We start from the raw sequence: 18,744 nt of genomic DNA, 5'->3' as shown, positions 1-18,744 counted from the left end.
CATCAATCAATTCATTATAATGTGTGTCCCATCTGCACATCTTCACTATACCATCTGTCCCATCTATGGATCTTCACTATACCCAGCCTGTCCCATTATCAATCTTCACTATACCCTGTCTGTCCCATCTATGGATCTTCACTATACCCTGTCTGTCCCATCTACGAATCTTCACTGTACCCTGTCAGTCCCATGTATGCATCTTCACTACACCCTGTCTCTCCCATCTATGGATATTCACTATACCCTGTCTGTCCCATCTATCAATCTTCACTGTACCCAGTCTGTCCCATCTATGGATGTTCACTATACCCTGTCTGTCCCACCTATCGATCTTCACTATATCCTGTCTGTCCCATCCACCTGTACCCCTGGTCACCATGTAACAACCATTAACCCACCTACAATATTTTAGATGGTCTCTGCATTCAAAATCGCCGAAGTCGACATGCTTTTGTTTGTATGAAGTCGACTATGCTTTTATTTCTATGTAGGATATTAGAGCATGGGGGTACCTTACTATATTTAGACTCACTATATTTGTGGACGTACAAGGATAACCGAGGTTACTTCGTAAAGTGCACAACGTAATCATAGTATCTTCAACATGGAAGTTTTTGCAAAAAGCTCAGTTGTGGAGGTGGTCGAGCAGCAGCAGGTGCTCTGGGTCGCCCTCCTTGACCAGGCCTACCTGCCTTTCCACGATGAGGAGGATTTGCTGGACCGTCCACCACACGAGACCCGACTCCCACATATAGATGAGTTGGGCTGCGATGATGACGACATACATGTCATCGTGCCCACCAACGAGCAGTTGCAAGGGGTTCTCAAAACCGTCCTGCAGCGGTATACCATCAGGGTCGTCAACGTTCCATACAAAATCTCAAGGTCGAACGTCTGGGAATTCTTCAGGCAGTTCGGCGACATCGTTCGCTTCGACATGCAATCCTACACGACCTACGAGAACCACCGCGGGATTGCCGTCATCCAGTTCTCCTGCTATGCCTCCTACAAGAAGGCACTTCTTGCCGACGTGACACCACTCTCCGTCAACGGTCGCTGTGCAAAAGTGAAACCTCACCGTCCCACTGATGCTGACCAAGTGACCTCGCCCACTCAAGTGGCACTGCAGCCCACACTCCCTACCAGACCCGCCATCCATGAGGAAATGCAGCCCACCCCACCTGTCAGGCCCACCTTCAGGGAGACATGGCAGGTCTCAAGACCTGTCAGGCCCACCATTCAAGACCGACTTGGTCCACCAACATCCGTCAGGCCCACCATTCAAGACCGACTTGGTCCCCCAACGCACGTCAGGCCCAGCGTTCTAGACCGACTGGGACCAGTAACACATGACATGTCCTACGTTACAGACCGACTGCACTCCGCACCTCGTACGGGCGTTAAAAGGCGTGTCGAGATGACACACGCTCCCCGTGCCAAAAGATTCAGTTGGTGAGGAACCGGAGTTCTTTCTTCCTGCTGGTGCTGCAGGAGAACACGGCCCTAGAGTGGACACTGGAGGTGTGTTTGTGTTTTTGTTTGGGTTATCACTGAGGAACCAACACCAAGGCAACTTTAGTTTGGCCTCGCCAAGGATTACGTTAATCTGGCTGAAGTCTGGCTTTCTCCCAGTAGTGGATGATACATAATATCTACGTAGGGACGTTGAAAAACAAAGAAAGAAAAAAAATGGGAACATTATCCCGCCAAAAAAAAATACATAAATTCACGGGGATAATTTCCTTCGTCTTCAAACAAAAAAATGAAACTCTTCCAACGCTACCGTGCCTTCCATAAAGCAACCCTCAAAGAAATCACTTTCTACACAATGCGCAAGGACTCGGTTAGCCAGTCTTCATATGGCTGGGGCTATTCATCCCTCTCATTGATTCATTTTTCAAGATTAAGGAAAGTTATAATAAAAATATTGTATTGAGTTTCTCCGTTGGCGTCAGGGTAAACACCCATCCCCCCCGAAGCTTGGTTACCTTTCCGTGGTGGGGGGGACTTCATGGATTGGGCAGTAGCAACCATCGTTGGTTGCTTCTGTTCAATCCATGAACGAAAAACCAAGCATCTTGAGCGTAATTGTCGTATAAATTCACTTGGTGTCAAAACTGACGCGAAAGCGGTTGTGTCAATTTTGTCAGAAATGTTTGTGCGTTTCGGCCTGATGGCGGGAGTCGGTTTGGCGCTGTGGTCATGAGGGAATACGAGGAAGATTGGCAACCGTCCCAGAAGTAGCTACAGTGAGGCCCAGCAGATGTCCCTAATACTGTGGAAGGCACTCATGTAAGGTGTGCAGTGAGGCGCAGCAGTAACAAGGGAAACGGACAACCAAAACAGCAATCTTGATCATCAGGAGGCTATCCAATGCTCAGAGTAGATAAGGACGATTATTGTATGGCTTCGCTCAGAGGATGAAAATCTTAGCCGTGAAAATCAACAAGTAAAATAACTAGTAGTTAGTGGTAGTGAAGTGGAATTACCGCATTTCTGTGGTCTTAATAGTAAAACGAAACTTTTCGTTTTCTCCATCAATCTAGAGGTGTTGTAGACCACCATCCTTAAGGTTGTAAGGTAATGGTAACTTCAAGGCTATGACCTCAGCAAATTTGTGATGGAAAGTGCAGGAAATGTGATAATGTATATGATATAAATTATATAGTTGTATAATAAATGTGTATTAGAATTTTGTCTTCTCTTTGCCCGTTCATTAATTCAAATACAGGTAAGTTTTCTTTCTAACGAGGTGGGATAAGCTACGTGCACTCGGCTTATGAATGTGGTGACTTTCCCTTCATTACCACAATGGTGTGCTGAACTGAAGACGTTGAATTCCGTAGACGAAACTAAGATGGGAAATCAATCTACATCAAAAATTGAGCGTATGCATCTTTAGGTGGACATAAAACAAACGGACAGAGGAGCACACTGGAGCAAATGAATACCAATATCACCCCTTAAAGTAGGCCTTTCAAGTAGTTGTGGCTTTAAAGCAAACTTTTTCTAGCCAAGGTTTAGTTAGCACCTAAACTAATCCCCACGACCTTACCTTAAGAAATATTTTCAGAAGGTACTGTCTGAACATATTTCTAAGATAAGGTGATTTAGGTTTGGTTTAGATGCTAACCTAACCTAGGCTAGAAAAAGTTTCCTTTGCTTCAGAGCCCCAACTACTTAGACGGGCTACTGTTGATATTAAACAGTAACAGGAAGATGATAAAACTGAGATGAAATGAATAAAAAAGATAGAATGGGTCAGTTGAAAGTTGAAGTATTTGCTAGATACAATTTTTGACAGATCCAAATGCATCCTAAATTCAGTCACTTAAATCACAATGCTGAATATTGTTTTAATTGTTGGAACTAGTTACAGGAAGTAAAAATATCAAGCTTAAAGGGATGCCATTACAATAACTTCATATACCTGTATAGGATCTCTTAAACTTCTTTTCCGTAAAGCTGAATGGATTTAAGTCGTTTAATCTGCTTTCTGAATTTGTTTCTCAGACCAGTAATCATCTTTGGAGATTACCTCAGTAATTTCTCCATTCAATGTCTTCCTTTTCAAATTAGTTGACGACCACAGCAGTACAATATCCAAGCTGGGTTGGCTATGTTTTGGGACGGCGAGAAGTCAGGTCATGCAAGAATGTTAGAAATGGCTTCCATCAGTTTCTACCCTATCTACTCTTAAAATTTTGGGTTATCAGAACTTAGAGATTTATGAGTAGATAATACAATGTAGTTATCGTGGCAAGATATCCAACATGAGATTATAGTCATAATAACAATATAGTCACAAGGTCAATATATAGTCACCGGAATATTATATTTATCATGATAATGTATCACTTATGACAAAATATGCATGATTAAAAAATGACAATATAGCACCTACAAAAAATATCACATTGCTAATATAGCCAAGGTGGCGATATATACATGATAGTAATGTAACCAAAATAAGTAGATAGCCAAAATGACAATATGTTCATAATGACGATACTACCACTATGAATATATAATCTCCATGACACTATAGCTACACTGACAGTAAAGCTATCTTCACAAAAGCGTAAAATTGAAAATACAGCAAACGACAATATAGCCACCATGACAATACAGCCATCTTGACAATAATGTCACGTTATAAATCAATCGCCAGCACATTAGAGTCACTTTGATACCAATCTTACAATGACTTTGTAAATATCATGAAAACATGCCTCCATGTCAACATATTAGCTATGACAATTTAGCCATTATGATAATATAGTCACGACGACAATGTATTCACTATAACAATAAAACTACCATGATCATATAGATGATATGATAATAGAGTCAAAGCAAAAATATACATCCAACTTATATTCGCAAATGCAATATAACCACCTGGCAGTATAGATACTGTAAATGAATAGTCGCTTTCGGATCATAGAAAACATATAGACTCCAGGACAATATAATCTCTGTGAAAGAACAGTGACTCAAACAGGATTTATCATTATAATATAGTCATAACATTATAGCTGTCATGTAATTGTAGTCAACATGACAAAATTATCACAATGAAATAAAATGGCATTACAATATAGTTACCATAATTATACACCAATCATGATTATATAATCAGCAGGTTGACATAAACAATATCACAGTGTAAAAACCATGACAATATAAGTGACATGATGAGATGATATTCATTCACTTACACTTACAATACCAAATAAGCCGCCATGAGCATATTATTATCATGATAATATAATCACAACAATATTGTAGCTAATAACAAAATATATCCCGAACGACAAAATTAACCATAGCAATATAGCCATCAAGTTGATATAGCGACCAAGATAATGAAGCCAGGACGGCATTATATTGAAAATAACGATACAGCCACCATGCCAATGTCTTCACCATGACAATGTAGCTACCATGAAAATATAGTAACCATGACTATGTAATATTCAAATTGAAAATCATCTACAATAAGAGTTCAGCTGCCAAAACACTATATCTCCAAAACGTTATTATTGCCATCATTATAATATAACGCCAGAATAGAAATATATATACCTACTACTCGACAATATAGCTATTCTGACAATATTGCTAACATGAAAAGACAGTCACCTCCTTGTTATATAACAAAAATGGCAAATAGCCATCATGGCAATATAGTGACCTAACAATACAGCCACAAAGGCTATACAGTTACCATAACAATGTAATGTTAATGACAATATAGCTAACATGACTATATAGTCACAATGACAATACAACCATCGTGACAATACAGATAACATGACAGTTTCGTTTCTTACACAATATTTCCATCAATTCAACAAATTAGATGACAATATAGATATTATGGCAACACAGTCACCATGACAATATACTCAGAAATGCAATACAATCGCCATAATACAATCATCCTACTATGAAAATATACAGCCACAATGGCAATATAGTTACCATAACAATGTAATCTTAATGACAATATAGCCAACATGACTGTATAGCCACGATGACAATACAACCACCGTGACAATAAAGATAACATGACATTACCGTCTCACTTTGCACACCACTTCGACCAGAACATCCTATATCTGCCACTCTATCATCAAACACATTCAACAAACATTCAAAATACTCACTCCATCTCCTTCTCACATCACCACTACTTGTTATCACCTCCCCAATAGCCCCCTTCACTGAACTTCCCATTTGTTTCCTTGTCTTGCGCACTTTATTTACCTCCTTCAAAAACATCTTTTTATTCTCCCTAAAATTCAATGATACTCTCTCACCCCAACTTTCATTTGCCCTCTTTTTCACCTCTTGCACCTTTCTCTTGACCTCCTGCCTCTTTCTTTCATACATCTCCCACTCATTTGCATTATTTCCCTGCAAAAGTCGTCCAAACGCCTCTCTCTTCTCTTTCACTAACAATCTTACTTCTTCATCCCACCACTCACTACCCTTTCTAATCTGCCCAACTCCCACGCTCCTCATGCCACAAGCATCTTTTGCGAAAGCCATCACTGCTTCCCTAAATACACCCCATTCCTCCCCCACTACCCTTACCTCCTTTGTTCTCACCTTTTTCCATTCTGTACTCAGCCTCTCCTGGTACTTCCTCACACAAGGCTCCTTCCCAAGCTCACTTACTCTCACTACTCTCTTCACCCCAACATTCTCTCTTCTTTTCTGAAAACCTCTACAAATCTTCACCTTCGCCTCCACAAGATAATGATCAGACATCCCTCCAGTTGCACCTCTCAGCATATTAACATCTAAAAGTCTCTCTTTCGCGCGCCTATCAAGTAACACGTAATCCAATAACGCTCTCTGGCCATCTTTCCTACTTACATACGTTTCATTATGTATATCTCTCTTTTTAAACCAGGTATTCCCAATCAACAATCCTTTTTCAGCACATAAATATACAAGTTCTTCACCATTTAAATTTACAACACTGAACACCCCATGTATACCAATTATTCCCTCAACTGCCACATTACTCACCTTTGCATTCAAATCATACATCACTATAACCCGGTCTCGTGCATCAGAACCAATAACACACTCTTTCAGCTGCTCCCAAAACACTTGCCTCTCATGATCTTTCTCATGCCCAGGTGCATATGCACCAATGATCACCCATCTCTCTCCATCAACTTTCAGTTTTACCCATGTCAATCTAGAATTTACTTTCTTATACTATATCACATACTCCCACAACTCCTGATTCAGGAGTAGTGCTACTCCTTCCCTTGCTCTTGTCCTCTCACTAACCCCTGACTTTACTCCCAAGGTATTCCCAAACCACTCCTCCACTTTACCCTTGAGCTTCGCTTCACTCAGAGCGAAACCATCCAGGTTCCTTTTCGCAAACATACTACCTATCTCTCCTTTTTTCCCATCTTGGTTACATCCACACACATTTAGACACCCCAATCTGAGCCTTTGAGGAGGATGAGCACTCCTCGCGTGACTCCTTCTTCTGTTTCTCCTCTTAGAAAGTTAAAATACAAGGAGGGGAGGGTTTCTAGCCCCCCGCTCCCGTCCCCTTTAGTCGCCTTCTACGACACGTGAGGACTGCGTGGGAAGTATTCTTTTTCCCCTATCCTCGGGGATAAATATGATATGTATGGCAATATATTTAGTCACTCCTATATCTGACATTTTTCCTGCTGGCTGGTGCCGTTAAAGTCATATGGTAATTTACCGCAATTAGAGGAGACACAGTCTCAGTTAAGTTGGTGAATGTTGGTTTCCGGCAGGGGTGTGTGATATCTCCATGGTTGTTTAATTTGTTTATGGATGGGGCTGTTTGGGAGGTGAATGCAAGAGTTTTGGAAAGATGTGCAAGTGTGCAGTCTGTTGTGGATGAGGGAGCTTGGGAAGTGAGTCAGTTGTTGTTCGCTGATGATACAGCACTGGTGGATGATTCGGGTGAGAAATTGCAGAAGCTGGTTACTGAGTTTGGTAAAGTGTGTGAAAGAAGAAAGCTGAAAGTAAATGTGAATAAGAGCGAGGTTATTAGGTACAGTAGGGTTGAGGGTCAAGTCAATTGGGAGGTAAGTTTGAATGGAGAAAAACTGGAGGAAGTGAAGTGTTTTAGATATCTGTGAGTGGATTTGGCAGCGGATGGAGCCATGGAAGTGGAAGTGAATCATAGGGTGGGGAAGGGGGCGAAAATTCTGGGAGCGTTGAAGAATATGTGGAAGTCGAGAACGTTATCTTGGAAAGCAAAAATGGGTATGTTTGAAGGAATAGTGGTTCCAGCAATATCATATGGTTGGGAGGCGTGGGCTATAGATAGAGTTGTGCGGAGGAGGGTGGATGTGCTGGAAATGAGATGTTTGAGAACAATATGTGGTATGAGGTGGTTTGATCGAGTAAGTAATGAAAGGGTAAGAGAGGTGTATGGTAACAAAAAGAGTGTGGTTGAGAGTGCAGAAGGGGGTGTTTTGAAATGGTTTGGCCACATGAAGAGAATGAGTGAGGAAAGTTTGACAAAGAGGATATATGCGTCAGTGGTAGAGGGAACGAGGAGTAGTGGGAGACCAAATTGGAGGTGGAAAGATGGAGTGAAAAGATTTTGTGTGATCGGGGCCTGAACATGGCGGATGATGAAAGGTGTGCAAGGAATAGAATGAATTGGAACGATGTGGTGTACCGGGGTCGAAGTGCTGTCAATGGATTGAACCAGGGCATGTGAAGCGTCTGGGGTAAACCATGGAAAGTTTTACGGGGCTTGGATGTGAAAAGGGAGCTGTGATTTCGGTGCATTATCCATGACAGCTAGAGACTGAGTGTGAACGAATGTGGCCTTTGTTGTCTTTTCCTAGTGCTACCTTGCGCACATGGGGGAGCAGGGGGTTGTCATTTCATGTGTGGCGGGGTGGCGACGGAAGTTAACAAGGGCAGACAGTACGAATTATATACATGTGTATATATATATATATATATATATATATATATATATATATATATATATATATATATATATATATAATATCCCTGGGGATAGGGGAGAAAGAATACTTCCTACGTATTCCCTGCGTGTCGTAGAAGGCGACTAAAAGGGGAGGGAGCGGGGGGCTGGAAATCCTCCCCTCTCGTTTTTTTTTTTTTTTTTTTTCAAAAGAAGGAACAGAGAACGAGGCCAGGTGAGGATATTCCCTCAGAAGCCCAGTCCTCTGTTCTTAGCGCTACCTTGCTAACGCGGGAAATGGCGAATAGTTTGAAAGAAAAAAGAAAAATATATATATATATATATATATATATATATATATATATATATATATATATATATATATATATATATATATATATATGTATATATATATATATATATATATATATATATATATATATATATATATATATATATATATATATATATATATATATATATATATATACATATATATATATATATATATATATATATATATATATATATATATATATGTATATATATATATATGTATTATTGACTGGTTGGTAAGGTTATTTAATGTATGTATGACTCATGGTGAGGTGCCTGAGGATTGGCGGAATGCGTGCATAGTGCCATTGTACAAAGGCAAAGGGGATAAGAGTGAGTGCTCAAATTACAGAGGTATAAGTTTGTTGAGTATTCCTGGTAAATTATATGGGAGGGTATTGATTGAGAGGGTGAAGGCATGTACAGAGCATCAGATTGGGGAAGAGCAGTGTGGTTTCAGAAGTGGTAGAGGATGTGTGGATCATGTGTTTGCTTTGAAGAATTCATGTGAGAAATACTTAGAAAAGCAAATGGATTTGTATGTAGCATTTATGGATCTGGAGAAGGCATATGATAGAGTTGATAGAGATGCTCTGTGGAAGGTATTAAGAATATATGGTGTGGGAGGCAAGTTATTAGAAGCAGTGAAAAGTTTTTATCGAGGATGTAAGGCATGTGTACGTGTAGGAAGAGAGGAAAGTGATTGGTTCTCAGTGAATGTAGGTTTGCGGCAGGGGTGTGTGATGTCTCCATGGTTGTTTAATTTGTATATGGATGGGGTTGTTAGGGGGGTGAATGCAAGAGTTTTGGAAAGAGGGGCAAGTATGAAGTCTGTTGTGGATGAGAGAGCTTGGGAAGTGAGTCAGTTGTTGTTCGCTGATGATACAGCGCTGGTGGCTGATTCATGTGAGAAACTGCAGAAGCTGGTGACTGAGTTTGGTAAAGTATGTGAAAGAAGAAAGTTGAGAGTAAATGTGAATAAGAGCAAGGTAATTAGGTACAGTAGGGTTGAGGGTCAAGTCAATTGTGAGGTAAGTTTGAATGGAGAAAAACTGGAGGAAGTAAAGCGTTTTAGATATCTGGGATTGGATTTAGCAGCGGATGGAACCATGGAAGCGGAAGTGGATCATAGGGTGGGGGAGGGGGCGAAAATCCTGGGGGCCTTGAAGAATGTGTGGAAGTCGAGAACATTATCTCGGAAAGCAAAAATGGGTATGTTTGAAGGAATAGTGGTTCCAACAATGTTGTATGGTTGCGATGCGTGGGCTATGGATAGAGTTGTGCGCAGGAGGATGGATGTGCTGGAAATGAGATGTTTGAGGACAATGTGTGGTGTGAGGTGGTTTGATCGAGTAAGTAACGTAAGGGTAAGAGAGATGTGTGGAAATAAAAAGAGCGTGGTTGAGAGAGCAGAAGAGGGTGTTTTGAAATGGTTTGGGCACATGGAGAGAATGAGTGAGGAAAGATTGACCAAGAGGATATATGTGTCGGAGGTGGAGGGAACGAGGAGAAGAGGGAGACCAAATTGGAGGTGGAAAGATGGAGTGAAAAAGATTTTGTGTGATCGGGGCCTGAACATGCAGGAGGGTGAAAGGAGGGCAAGGAATAGAGTGAATTGGAGCGATGTGGTATACAGGGGTTGACGTGCTGTCAGTGGATTGAATCAAGGCATGTGAAGCGTCTGGGGTAAACCATGGAAAGCTGTGTAGGTATGTATATTTGCGTGTGTGGACGTGTGTATGTGCATGTGTATGGGGGGGGGGTTGGGCCATTTCTTTCGTCTGTTTCCTTGCGCTACCTCGCAAACGCGGGAGACAGCGACAAAGTATAAAAAAGAAAAAAAAAAAAAAAAAAAATATATATATATATATATATATATATATATATATATAACAATTAGTTGATATATAACGAATAAACGTAGCTAGGACGCCATTTGGCAAACATGCGATTGTCCAAGACTTATTATGTGGACAAAAAGGCGGATTTTTTGTAAATCATATCAACAATAAAGTTGTCCAATATGTATAGACCTTTATCAATATCAAAGTCATAATTCTTTGTGTATTTGATAATAGAAGATTCAATGGTATTTCTCGTGGTTAATAGCTGATATGGCATTACTCCAGTCAATACAATGGTCATAGTTTTTAACTTGATTAAACAAGTTTCGATTCTTTTCCTTTTCTTATACTATATCTATGTTGCTTAAGTCTAACAGAAATATCCTTACCAGTCTGCACAACATAAAACTTATCACAATTTCTACATGGCACTTTATAGATGCTCCCAGAAGAATTTTTTGGTGCGTTCCTGATTAAGATATTCTTCATGATAATATTGTTGCTGAAGGCAACATTTACATTAAAGGATCTAAGCAATATGGGAAGAAAAGTAAAGTTATTATCAAAAGGGAGAACTAAAATATTCTTCGTGTCAGTGGAAGGTATGGGCTCAACTCTATAAATGATTTCTTTGCTAATTTAAGGGATTTATTAGTGAAAGATCTAGTTTACTTCAACTTAGATCCAATGGAATATATCCTCTTAAGCACATTATCAGTAAACTATGGACTGCAAATACGTAATGCCCTATGGAACATAGATTGAAATGATGATAATTTAACTCTGTCAAACTGAGATCGCTTGATCAAGATATTCCTATGAGTCCATGGGGAAAATGAAACACGAAAAGTTCCCAAGTGCACTTTCGTGTAATAATCACATCATCAGGGGAGACACAAGAGAGAAATATAACGGTCAGTTGATACACATCGAAGAGACGAAGCTAGGACGCCTTTTGGTAAACATGTGATTGTCCAAAACATACAACGAGTGTTCATAAACTTATCATTTTACAAATCTTATCAACAATAAAGTTATCTAATTGTATAGACCATCACAAATATCAAGATTATAATTCTTTTGTATTTAGTAATAGAAGAATCAATGATATTTCTCTTGGTAATAGAGTTAAAGTTAATAAATGAGATGGCGTTACTCTAGTCAATACAATGATCATAGTTTTTAAAATGATTAAACAAGACATTTTATGTTGGTCAGACTGGTAAGGATCTTTCTGTAATACTTAAGCAACATAAATATAGCATAAGAACGGGACAAGAATCAAATGCCTTGTTTAATCATGTGTGTGTGTGTGTGTGTGTGTGTGTGTGTGTGTGTGTGTGTGTGTGTGTGTGTGTGTGTGTGTGTGCAAATATCAATAAAATGGCAGGAGTGGATTATACGTACAAAAGAGGTGCTCATTAAAGAAAGATAGAATACTGAATAGTGGTGAAAACCTTTGTATCTATTCCATTGAGAAAGTAGTAAATTGAATTATATCTAGAGGGCAATAAGTTTTCAAGAAAGAATGAAATTTGTTCTTCAACAAAATCAAACAGAAGATAAAAAAAATAATCATAAAAGCCTAATACGTTTGTGTTGCTTATCCAGGCCCATTTTTACTAAGTAATGTTGGGACGGCTCCACCCACTTTAATCACTTGAGTACATAGAATATATTATCGTCGATGTTAAAGAGTTTCGCTTTTGATGTTATCCTTAAAATAAAGGTTAAGGAAAGTGAGATAGAGCTTAACGTTAAAGTTAGGATAGCTAAGGCATCCTTGATCATATAATCACTAGTCAGGTGTTAATATAGGTTAGGTTAGGTTCAGTATCCTTCATCAGGTCATCAATACCAAGGTGTTGTTATGTTGGGTCAGGCAACTTTAAACCAACTTTCAGTATTATTTACTCATAAATCTTTAAGTTCTAATAACCCAAAATATTTAGAGTAGATAGGGTAGAAACTGATGGAAGCCATTTCTAACATTCTTGCATAACCTGACCTCTAGCCTTCCCAAAACATAGCCATCCGAGCTTGGATATTGTACTGCTGTGTCCGTCAACTAATTTGAAAAGGAAGACATTGAATGGAGAAATTACTGAGGTAATCTCCAAAGATGATTACTGGACTGAGAAACAAATTCAGAGAGCAGATTAAATGACTTAAATCCATTCAGCTTTAGGGAAAAGAAGTTTAAGAGATCCTATGCAGGTGTATGAAATTATTGTAATGGCATCCCTTTAAGCCTGATATTTTTACTTCCTGTAACTAGTTCCAACAATTAAAACAATATTTAGCATTGTGATTTAAGTGACTGATCTTAGGATGCATTTGGATCTCTCAAAAATTGTATTTAGCAAATACTTCAACTTTCAACTTATCCATTCTATATTTTTATTCATTTCATCTCAGTTTTATCTCCTTTCTGTTACTGTTTAATATCAACAGTAGCCCGTCTACGTAGTTGGGGCTCTGAAGCAAATGAAACTTTTTCTAGCCTAGGTTAGGGTAGCATCTAAAAGAAACCTAAATGATCTTACCTTAGAAATATGTTCAGACAGTACCTTCTGAAAATATTTCTTAAGGTAAGGTCGTGGGGATTAGTTTAGGTGCTATCTAAACCTTGGCTTGAAAATGTTTGCTTTAAAGTCATAACTAGTTGAAAGACCTACTTTATCTGTTGATATTGAAATTTATTTGCTCCAGTGTGCCCCTCTGTCCGTTTGTTTTATGTCCATCGAAAGATGCATACGTTCAATTTTTGATGTAGATTGATTTCCCATCTTAGTTTCGTCTACGGAATTCTACATCTTCAGTTCAGCACACCATTGTGGTAATGAAGGGAAAGTCACCACATTTACAAGCCGAGTGCACGTAGCTTATCCCACCTCGTTAGAGAGAAAACTTACCTGTATTTGAATTAATGAACGGGAACAGAGAAGACAAAATTTTAATACACATTTATCATACAACTATATATCATTTATATCATACACATTACCACATTTCCTGCACTTTCCATCACAAATTTGCTGAGGTCATAACCTTGTAGTTACCATTACCTTACAACCTTAAGGATGGTGGTCTACAACACCTCTAGATTGATGGAGAAAACGAAAAGTTTCGTTTTACTATTAAGACCACAGAAATACGGTAATTCCACTTCACTACCACTAACTACTAGTTATTTTACTTGTTGATTTTCACGGCTAAGATTTTCATCCTCTGAGCGAAGCCATACAATAATCGTCCTTATCTACTCTGAGCATTGGATAGCCTCCTGATGATCAAGATTGCTGTTTTGGTTGTCCGTTTCCCTTGTTACTGCTGCGCCTCACTGCACACCTTACATGAGTGCCTTCCACAGTATTAGGGACAGCTGCTGGGCCTCACTGTAGCTACTTCTGGGACGGTTGCCAATCTTCCTCGTATTCCCTCATGACCACAGCGCCAAACCGACTCCCGCCATCAGGCCGAAACGCACAAACATTTCTGACAAAATTGAGACAACCGCTTTCGCGTCAGTTTTGACACCAAGTGAATTTATACGACAATTACGTTCAAGATGCTTGGTTTTTCGTTCATGGATTGAACAGAAGCAACCAACGATGGTTGCTACTGCCCAGTCCATGAAGTCCCCCCCACCACGGAAAGGTAACCAAGCTTCGGGGGGGATGGGTGTTTACCCTGACGCCAACGGAGAAACTCAATACAATATTTTTATTATAACTTTCCTTAATCTTGAAAAATGAATCAATCAGAGGGAACAATAGCCCCAGTCATATGAAGATTGCCTAACCAAATGTAGAGAGTTGTCAGTCCTTCTAACACTTATATATTTTCGATCATTAGAGCATCCATCTATTCATCTCATATAAGTGTTGCTAGGACAGTTGTCTGTTAGTGCAGAGATCTTTTCCTCGGTAAAGAAAGTGTAGCCGGACTCCGCCCTCTTGATGTTACTGCACGACAGCAAAGATCACCCTTTGGTAGGCTGTGCTATAGGCAGCACAGCTCCGTCAAAGATCTCACTCCATAAGTGAACTTATATAGATTCCTTTTTGAACATTTTGTCTTGTCTATAAGGAACTCATCAGTTCTTCTCCAGTGAAAGCAAAAAATCATCGAGAAATTCATTTGCTTCCTTAATATCAGGATCTTGTGGCTCTGTGTTGGGGACGGGGCTGGTGGGCTGTGTGTCTGGCTGTGTGTGGGGAGCGGGGCTGGTGGTCTCTGTGACTTGCTGTGTCTGGAGAGCGGGGCTGGTGGTCTCTGTGACTGGCTGTGTCTGGGGAGCGGGACTGGTGGTCTCTGTGACTTGCTGTGTCTGTGAAGCGGGGATGATGGTCTCAGTGACTGGCTGTGTCTGGAGATCAGGGGAAGTCTTGGGTATAAATTTCAATATACTGTGAGCGATATCGTCTCTCAACCGATTCCTCTCGATCTTCTCTTGCACGGCCTTCATGATACGTTTGGGCGGCTTTCTCCATTTTCTTTGCATTTCAGTTGGTGATCCTGCGCCATCGAGCCACATGATACCAGAATAGTATCGTTCCTGTTTCCCAACGGGTCCAATCTTGGTGTCACACATGATGCCGAGTGAACCCAAATGGCGGCCGATGTTTACGTTGGAAGCCACGGGCTCGTTATGTATCTTGCAGTAACTTTCATACCGTTGCTGCAGCTCTTTCCTGCTGATAAGGTACCGCTTCATAGTAATAGTCTTTCCCTTCATTTGAACGAAGGTATTCATGAAACTAACAAAGGAAGCCTTTCCTTTGTAATCCCGTTTGTAGTAACAGAAAGCCATTGTAGACGTGGATTGGGTCAGGCGAAGTTACACAGACTAACAAGATAGTCCTGTAATCAATGGTCCTGTATCAGCACTGAACTCGAAATACGTCAGAACGACAATTTCAACCCAGGGCTGGAGGGCCAAATGATGATATTCTCACGTCTTGCTCAACCAAGTAACCTCGGTTAGACCTTGTTTATATTTAAATATAGTAAAGCTAATATAGTGAAGCTTGATGATTCTATTCATATGTAAGTTGCAATGTAGTTTATATATATATATATATATATATATATATATATATATATATATATATATATATATATATATATATATATATATATATATATATATATATATATATATATATATATATATATATATATATATATATATATATATATATATTTTCAATAATGGATGGAACTTGGCTCCTAAGGTGATTTTGTTGTTGGAGTGGGACCTCCAGCCATTCTGTCCACCTTTTCCCTTTCTAGACATGTGGTGGTGCATTGGGTAGTGTGGCAACCTTCGTCTTCATCTTTTTGGGTGCAGGCTTGCAAACCTCGTGGAGTAGTTGTGGGGTTTGCTTCTTTACTGCACCCGATATAGCCATCTGGGCGTAGCTATCTACCCGGGCTGGTGGGTCAGCCAGCATAGCTACACGCTCACTCGGTACCTGGGCTGGTGGACGAGCAGCCTTCCTTTCTTCCATGGCTACAGTCTGCCTAACGACCTGGGGTTGTGGAGCAGCCATCCTTACTACCACCCAGCTTGGTTGGGCAGCCTTCTTTCGTTTCTTTGCTACACCCTTCTGGTTGGGCTGGTTGGGCAACCTCCTTTTTTCTCTTCTTCCATACAACCTGCCAACCGAAATCGTCTGCTGGTGGGTCCGTTTCTTTCGTGGATACAACCTCTGTAGCCACTTGGGCTAGCCGGTCAACCTTCGGTTGTAGGTAAAAGTATATATATAGAATAATATGGTTATCATCAGCAGCCAGAGGTCATTCCTCCCTCCTTGCCTGCAGAGTTCTTGATTTTCTGGAAAGTTCTACGAGATTCTGGTAAGATAAATACCATTGAGAGGACGTTGTTAGGGGACAGTCAGGTTCAGTTTAGAGTTTGTTGTGGGATGGTCCTTTTACTGTGTCGTATCAGCCAGATGGGTATTTCTTTTCACAGTTTTCGTTAAAGTTTGTTTTCTAGAAACATAATCTAGAGCACTATTTTCCATATGTTTATCATTTTTGTTGTTATAGTTTGATTATGATCATTAGTTTTGTTATTGTTGACTTTCAGATATTTGATGTTATGTTTGTGATTCCCGTGGAAGCGTCTGACATCTTGCTAGAAGACTTTCTGGTCACAATATTTCTGCACTGGGGAGTTGATCGTATTCTTTTATTGCAGGTTTTGTTATTATCTTGCTTTACATTAAGGTCTACTGGAGGTTTTCCCAATGCTGGTTGAACATATGTCCAGCAACAGGAGATGGCGTAAGATACAGTATTGATGAAACTTATCTATCTATATACCTATCTAAATATCGCTCTATCAATCTATCAGTCTAACTATGTATCTATCTATCTATCTTTGTCTGAAAGTCAACAATAATGAAATCATTGATATATGAATTATAACAATATCCTCTCAATGGCAATTATCTCACCAGAATCTTCTAGAACCTTCCAGAAAACTATGAACTCTGCAGGCAAGGAGGGAGGAATGATCTCCGGCTATTGATAAAACCATATTATTCCATATATATGTTTATATATACATATTTATTTGAGGTGCCTGAGGATTGGCGGAATGCGTGCATAGTGCCATTATACAAAGGCAAAGGGGATAAGAGTGAGTGCTCAAATTACAGAGGTATAAGTTTGTTGAGTATTCCTGGTAAATTATATGGGAGGGTATTGATTGAGAGGGTGAAGGCATGTACAGAGCATCAGATTGGGAAAGAGCAGTGTGGTTTCAGAAGTGGTAGAGGATGTGTGGATCAGGTGTTTGCTTTGAAGAATGTATGTGAGAAATACTTAGAAAAGCAAATGGATTTGTATGTAGCATTTATGGATCTGGAGAAGGCATATGATAGAGTTGATAGAGATGCTCTGTGGAAGGTATTAAGAATATATGGTGTGGGAGGCAAGTTGTTAGAAGCAGTGAAAAGTTTTTATCGAGGATGTAAGGCATGTGTACGTGTAGGAAGAGAGGAAAGTGATTGGTTCTCAGTGAATGTAGGTTTGCGGCAGGGGTGTGTGATGTCTCCATGGTTGTTTAATTTGTTTATGGATGGGGTTGTTAGGGAGGTGAATGCAAGAGTTTTGGAAAGAGGGGTAAGTATGAAGTCTGTTGGGGTTGAGAGAGCTTGGGAAGTGATTCAGTTGTTGTTCGCTGATGATACAGCGCTGGTGGCTGATTCATGTGAGAAACTGCAGAAGCTGGTGACTGAGTTTGGTAAAGTGTGTGAAAGAAGAAAGTTAAGAGTAAATGTGAATAAGAGCAAGGTTATTAGGTACAGTAGGGTTGAGGGTCAAGTCAATTGGGAGGTGAGTCTGAATGGAGAAAAACTGGAGGAAGTAAAGTGTATTAGATATCTGGGAGTGGATCTGGCAGCGGATGGAACCATGGAAGCGGAAGTGGATCATAGGATGGGGGAGGGGGCGAAAATTCTGGGAGCCTTGAAGAATGTGTGGAAGTCGAGAACATTATCTCGGAAAGCAAAAATGGGTATGTTTGAAGGAATAGTGGTTCCAACAATGTTGTATGGTTGCGAGGCGTGGGCTATGGATAGAGTGGTGCGCAGGAGGGATGTGCTGGAAATGAGATGTTTGAGGACAATGTGTGGTGTGAGGTGGTTTGATCGAGTAAGTAACTTAAGGGTAAGAGAGATGTGTGGAAATAAAAAGAGCGTGGTTGAGAGAGCAAAGAGGGTGTTTTGAAATGGTTTGGGCACATGGAGAGAATGAGTGAGGAAAGATTGACCAAGAGGATATATGTGTCGGAGGTGGAGGGAACGAGGAGGAGAGGGAGACCAAATTGGAGGTGGAAAGATGGAGTGAAAAAGATTTTGTGTGATCGGGGCCTGAACATGCAGGAGGGTGAAAGGAGGGCAAGGAATAGAGTGAATTGGAGCGATGTGGTATACCGGGGTTGATGTGCTGTCAGTGGATTGAATCAAGGTATGTGAAGCGTCTGGGGTAAACAATGGAAAGCTGTGTAGGTATGTATATTTGCGTGTGTGGACGTATGTATATACATGTGTATGGGGGTGGGTTGGGCCATTTCTTTCGTCTGTT

Source organism: Panulirus ornatus, chromosome 8 (genome assembly GCF_036320965.1).
Source record: "Panulirus ornatus isolate Po-2019 chromosome 8, ASM3632096v1, whole genome shotgun sequence".
NCBI classification, from domain to species: Eukaryota; Metazoa; Arthropoda; class Malacostraca; order Decapoda; family Palinuridae; genus Panulirus; species Panulirus ornatus.
This window is presented reverse-complemented; position numbering follows the sequence as displayed.